Below are 6,287 nucleotides of genomic sequence, written 5' to 3' on the forward strand. Positions count from 1 at the left end.
TTCTCTTATATTGGACTATGATCATCATACTTTGTATGAGAGCAAATTGAGAAGGACAAACTAATTAAGAGTTAAATGATGTTTTGCAATGTAGTTATTTTGATACAATTTAAAGTAGAATACTTGATCGACACTAGGGCTTTTGTTTTCATTCTTGTATAGTTGTTGATATTGATATAATTTGTATATATGTATATAGGATGATTGTAATTCCTTAAAAGACTTTATTTTTTTACCTATGGGCAAGTTTTGCTTTATATTTTCCTACATTGACACATACACATACGGGGAGGAATCCACATATTCCAAGAGTAGGTCTTGATAGACTTTATACAATAATTCGTGTTCTATATTAAATTTCTTCAACCTAATCATTAAATTAAAAGTCTTAATGTATAAATCAAGTTTAAACTATATGATACTTCATTATGTAAATTCAAATCAACGTAGAAAATGATTTTATGATTATCCATCAATTTTAATTAATGAAATGAAATATTAAATAGTTTTTAAAATTTTTAAAAATTTGTAAACTTAATTTATGCATTCAGTACTTTTAATTTAACAATTATATCGTTCAAATTTGATATAAAACATATATTATTGACCGAAATAAGTTTATCAATACTTATTCTTGCATAAAGTGAGTTTGTCTTTCTCTTTCTCTTTGTATATAAATATATTATACAATAGTACATAAATATCCAAAATATATTAATATGAGAATCTTAAGCAAGTCCTTATATTTTAGCTTTCGCAATCAAATGAATTATTTATATAAATTCGTTTTGATGTAAACTATTATCTAGTCATCATGCATCATCGAGTTGTTATCTTTTACTTCTCATATTTCTTTCGGCTCTAATCTATTGGATCCAGATTCCGTAGCATAGATAGTTATAAATTATGCATTATATATTAATTAGTCCCACGAAGAATAACAATTCTCGCCCACGAAAATGGTAACTCATATTTAAATTTTAAGAGACATTATTAATCTTAATTGTATTGATATGATATATTGATTGACATTTGACAATGATGAAATGAATATTGAGGAGACAAATCAACCAATATAGTACAACCATTTTGAATGCTAGATTGTGGTCCTACCCATTCAAGAGAATGTTAAAAGCAATCGTGTCTCATTATGGATCTCCCGTATGTTTTTTTTTTTTTTTTTGGTCAACAAGGGGGGTTAAGACCCCAGAACACTAAGCATTAACTTGGAGAGTAGCAGAAGAATCTGCAAGTAACAAGCGAAAAATACAGGATGGAGGGGATTCATAAATGAAAACATCCTCCAATGTAGTCTCTCTACTTCTAGAAAGTGTATCAGCAACTAGGTTAGCTTCTCTATTGATGTAAGACCAAGAAACTCTGGATAGTTGAGTTGACAAATCTTTTATCTCCCGAACAAGATGACAACAAGGGTGGACCCTTGAACATCCTTCATTGATTATCCTTATTGCTTCTGATGAATCAGATTCAACCAAGATAACTTGGCCCACATTTCTTTCTAATATTATACGGGTTCCTTGCAATATAGCTCTTAATTCAGCTTCAAGAATAGAGCAGCGTCCAAGGCGTCCAAAGAACGCAACAACGAATTTACCATTAGAGTTTCTCACAACTCCACCACACGAGGCCTCTCCGTTTCGTGCCACCGCTCCATCACAATTCAGCTTCAGAGCTCCAGTCGGGGGATAGGTCCATTGAGTGTTCCGGTCCAAGGGTCCTGAGCCTAGATTTTGGTTGAAGTCCCTCGAGAATGAAGGGGCTATGCGAGCTTGTATCTCTGCTACCAACTGATCGGAGGAGATGCTCAAATTTTGAAAAACTGCTCTGTTGCGACGATGCCATAGCGAGTCTAGAGTTAATCCGAATCTTAAGCTCCAGTCTGGTCTCAAGTGTTGGCTTCTGACAAGATTTTTCAAAAGCCAAGTCTCCAAATTTCCTTTAGACGCTTGCATCAAGGCTGTCCCTCTACAGGTTTTATTCCACACCTCCTGGGCATACGGACAATCTCTTAGCACATGTAAGGTAGTTTCCATGGCTTGCCTGCACTCACCACATGTGGAATCAGAAGTCATTCCACGCTTGACCCTACAGGAGTTTGTGAGTAGGCTCTCATGAGCTACTCTCCAAAGGAATGCGCGAACTCTCTCCGGCCCATGCCATTTCCATATTTGCTTGAAGAGAGGAGATTTAGCTGGTAACATTTGTTGAGCAGCAATTTCATGTGCTGATTTAATTGTGAACAAGTCGTCCGTTGTTGGATTCCAAATAATCTTATCAATGCCAGCATCCTCGGAGGGAGGGGGACTGCATAGGATTATTGCTAATAATTCAGCTGGTATCCAATCTTGAATATGTGATAGGTCCCATATTCCAAGCATATTGGTATAGTCACTTACAGATTTAAAGAGCTCAACAGGAGGTATAAATGTTAACGCACATTGGATTAGAGGAGGAGAATTCGGAATCCATTTATCATACCAGAATTTAATCATGCGTCCATTTCCCAATTGCCAGCCGATATTAGAAACAACCAAATTCCAAGCACCGTTTATGCCATGCCAAAGATTTGACATGTTTGATTTCTTCACAACTTTTGGAATTATTTCATTAGAACACTTGTATTTAGCTTTTACAACCCTTACCCACAGTTTTTGAGGTTCTGTAATCAAACTCCAGCAGTTCTTCATCATAAATGAAGTGTTGACATCACGCATGCGTCTTAAGCCAAGCCCACCATATTCTTTTGGATAGCACAGGGTCCCCCAGCCAACAGCATGACATTTCTTTTGAATCTGATTATCTCCCCAAAGAAAGTTGCGACAAATTCGATCAATCTCATCACATAAAAGATTGGGAAGCTGGACTGTCTGCATTGTGTAGGAAGGAAGTGCTTCAAGGACAGACTTGGTGAGCGTAAGTCTTCCCGCGAATGAGAGATTTCTTGCCTTCCAGCCACTTAGTCGCTGGTTCAATTTTTCTATAATGTCCTGGTAGGAGGACCTATTAACTCGTAAGTGATGAGCCGGAATTCCTAAATACTTCCCCAAGTTCCCCGTTTGTTGAAATCCCAATGCTGCACTAATACTTTCCCTAGCAGAGAAACTCACATTCTTTGAAAAGAAAACTCTAGTCTTGTCTAAGCTAACTTTTTGACCTGAGCTAGCACAAAAGGATGTTAAACAATCTTGTATTACCTCTACCTGTTCCAATGAAGCTTCGGCAAAGAGTATTAAGTCATCAGCAAAGGCTAGGTGTGAGAGAGCAGGCCCATCCTTAGATAGTTGAATTGGCTTCCATAAGTTGTTATTCACTTTGGCATTGATAAGTTGAAACAGGTGCTTTGGTATGCTTGCTCCCACTTTTATAATTAGGAAATACTTTCTGGCATCAAGTTGTTGATAGTAGTGACTAATCTTTTCGCTACGTTAGAGACATCTTAAAGGGTGAGATAGTTAGTCTCAATAACGCGGTTGCATACACAAGATAGTCCCAAGATTTAATGCGGCTGCATACACAAGACAAGATTCGAACCCCTGACCTTGCTTAAGCGTGAATCAACCCCTACCGCTGAACCACATACTTGAGATTTTCTGGCATAGAGTTTATTAATATTTGAGTAATTTTTTATATAAAATTTTTTAATAGAAAAAAGAGAAAATAAAAATAAAATAAAATAAATTTTCATATATTTATTTATAAGTTAATTTGTAATTTTTTTTTATAATTTCTCTAAAATCTTATTTTTAATTTATACATACATTAAATTTAACTTAAAAAAATATTTTAAATTATTTTCACTTTTTCTTATAATTATTTTTGAAAATACTTATCCAAACATACCTTATTAATTCTTAAAAAAATAAGTTACATCCATATTAAGGAATTGCAAATTTAAAATGAATTTTATAATTGTATTTCATATCTACATGTTTACAAATTTGTTGATTTCGTTTAAGGGACATTTGGGAATTGAGAATAGAATTTTGAAGAGGTAAAGGAGGATAAATTTCTCATTTCTAATGAAAATTCTCTAGAAATCAAAATTTAATAATTTGTCTATAGAATTTTAAATTAATAGAAAGTTCATAATATTTGGTTATTGATTTTATAATATTTTATTATGACTGTATGTTGAAATAAAAATAAAAATATTTATAAGTATAGAAAGAAAGAAAAAACATGTATTGGTAGTTCCAACTTTCATCAGCTAAAATGTATTCCTTTTGGGATTGGAATATAAAAATAATAATTGAATTAATTTTAAAATATTAATTAAAATCATTTTATTTTATTAATTTTATTTTAAAAATATTGAATAATGATATGTGAATACTTTCATACATTAAATGTTTATTATTTTATTTTATCTTTCTTTCTATTATATTATATTATATACCACTTAAGTATAAAAAAGAAAAATTTTGTGTGACACTCTTATTCCCCATAATGTGGATCCCCTCTTACCAACATACAATGTGCATATACAATATCAAAAGTGTTAAAAATTACAATAAAAATTGAAAAACAATCTGTATTTGTAAACTAAATTATGACATCTTTAATGAGTAAAGAAGTAATAAATTTTTTAGTCAAAAAATAAAGTATATTATAATAATATGAAAATTAAGGCAATTTTGTCATAAAAAGAAAATAATTACACAATAAAATAAAATATAAATGAATTATTAATATATTTTAACATATTAAATATAATAAAATAATCATTACAAGAAATGTTAAATACAGAGATATACAAAAAGTGTTACTATAAATATAATATATATAGGTATAAATTTATTTGACATATATAGTTATACACAATTTTAATATTGATTTTAAATAAGATTCAATAACATATATTATGTGTTACTATAATTTATACTAATATTTTTTAACAATATATCAAAATATATTGTATCTATAATGTATGTAAAAGTAATTTTTAGTGACAAATGTTATATCACTAACTTATTATAAGGCGTGTGTCATTAGTTGAAATTTTTTTTGTAGTAAATTAAAATATAATTATTAATATATGTTATAAAATGAAAATAATAATACATATATAAATGAGATAAAGTAAAATTTTAGTGGGGTAATTTCTCCTGCTACCTTGGCCATAGATTCGTCCTTGATTAAAGAAATTTTATCAATCAAACTTTTGAACAATAATTTTATATATATTCTTTAAATGTGTATATTAAACTTTATTAAAATTGAACAATAATAAGAAAATAATAAAATTAATTATTCATATATAGCATCTTTTTAAAATATATATTATGTTAATTTAATCTTATAATTTTGAATTAATATTAAATATTATAATTTAATAATATATTTTGAAAAAGCTCCACCTAATTAAAAGTCATATATTGAAAGGTGTAATTGAAATATATATATTGTTCTTACCGGAAATCTGCTGTAGAGCTGATCCTCCGAGTAAGATTGGTGAGCCTCCTACGCTGGTACACTTGATGCTCCAAGATGGGGGTGGTACCTGTAAAAGAGACTCCGATGCTAAAGTTAGAGTTTGTATGAGTGTGAGTCTCGTATAAATAATGCACGTACCTTGGTGTGAATTAGGGTTGTGTTGGGCCTTGGGCCCGAGATCAGTTATGATCTGATTAGGATGACGAGCTGACGTCACACAGCGTGTGTCCGAGGTCGTCCTGTGCTGTGGTGCTGAGCTCGGAGCTCGGCTTCGCAGTACGGATAGTACAGTAGCCCCCCGAGCTCCGAAGACCGTAGGTCGAAGAGTTAAGACCGAGCTCGTCAGGGAGCAGTGACCTTTCGCGTATATGCTTGCTTGTCAAGATGCCATGTGTTGCAACTGTCGCCTCGTTCTCGAGAACGTGTAAGCTGCGTGGTAACAAGATTGTATTTTTATCTGTTTGATGATGTTGCCTCTTTGGACCAATGTGGTATTCCAATGTCCATGTTTCATGGCCGAGCTGAGGAACTCGGCAATGATGAGTTTACTGCTTGGTCAGGCTGGTAAACCTTTGATTGAGTCAATAGATTGGTGAGGGACAAGTCGGCAACTTGGCTGGCCAGTACACTTGCCCCCAAGCACCGAGTGATGTAAGAGCGAAGGGGCTTCTGAGGAGCTCCTAAATTTGTTGTTTGAAGGTTCGAGCTCGACCTTGGTTAAGAAAATGTGATCTCAAGGTTTGGACTCGACCTTGGCATATCAAGGTTCGAACTCGACCTTGGTTATGAAAATATGATCTCAAGGTTCGGACTCGACCTTGGCATATCAAGGT

Source organism: Cajanus cajan, chromosome 9 (assembly GCF_000230855.2).
Source record: "Cajanus cajan strain Asha chromosome 9, NIPB_CcT2T_4, whole genome shotgun sequence".
Classification (NCBI taxonomy): Eukaryota; Viridiplantae; Streptophyta; class Magnoliopsida; order Fabales; family Fabaceae; genus Cajanus; species Cajanus cajan.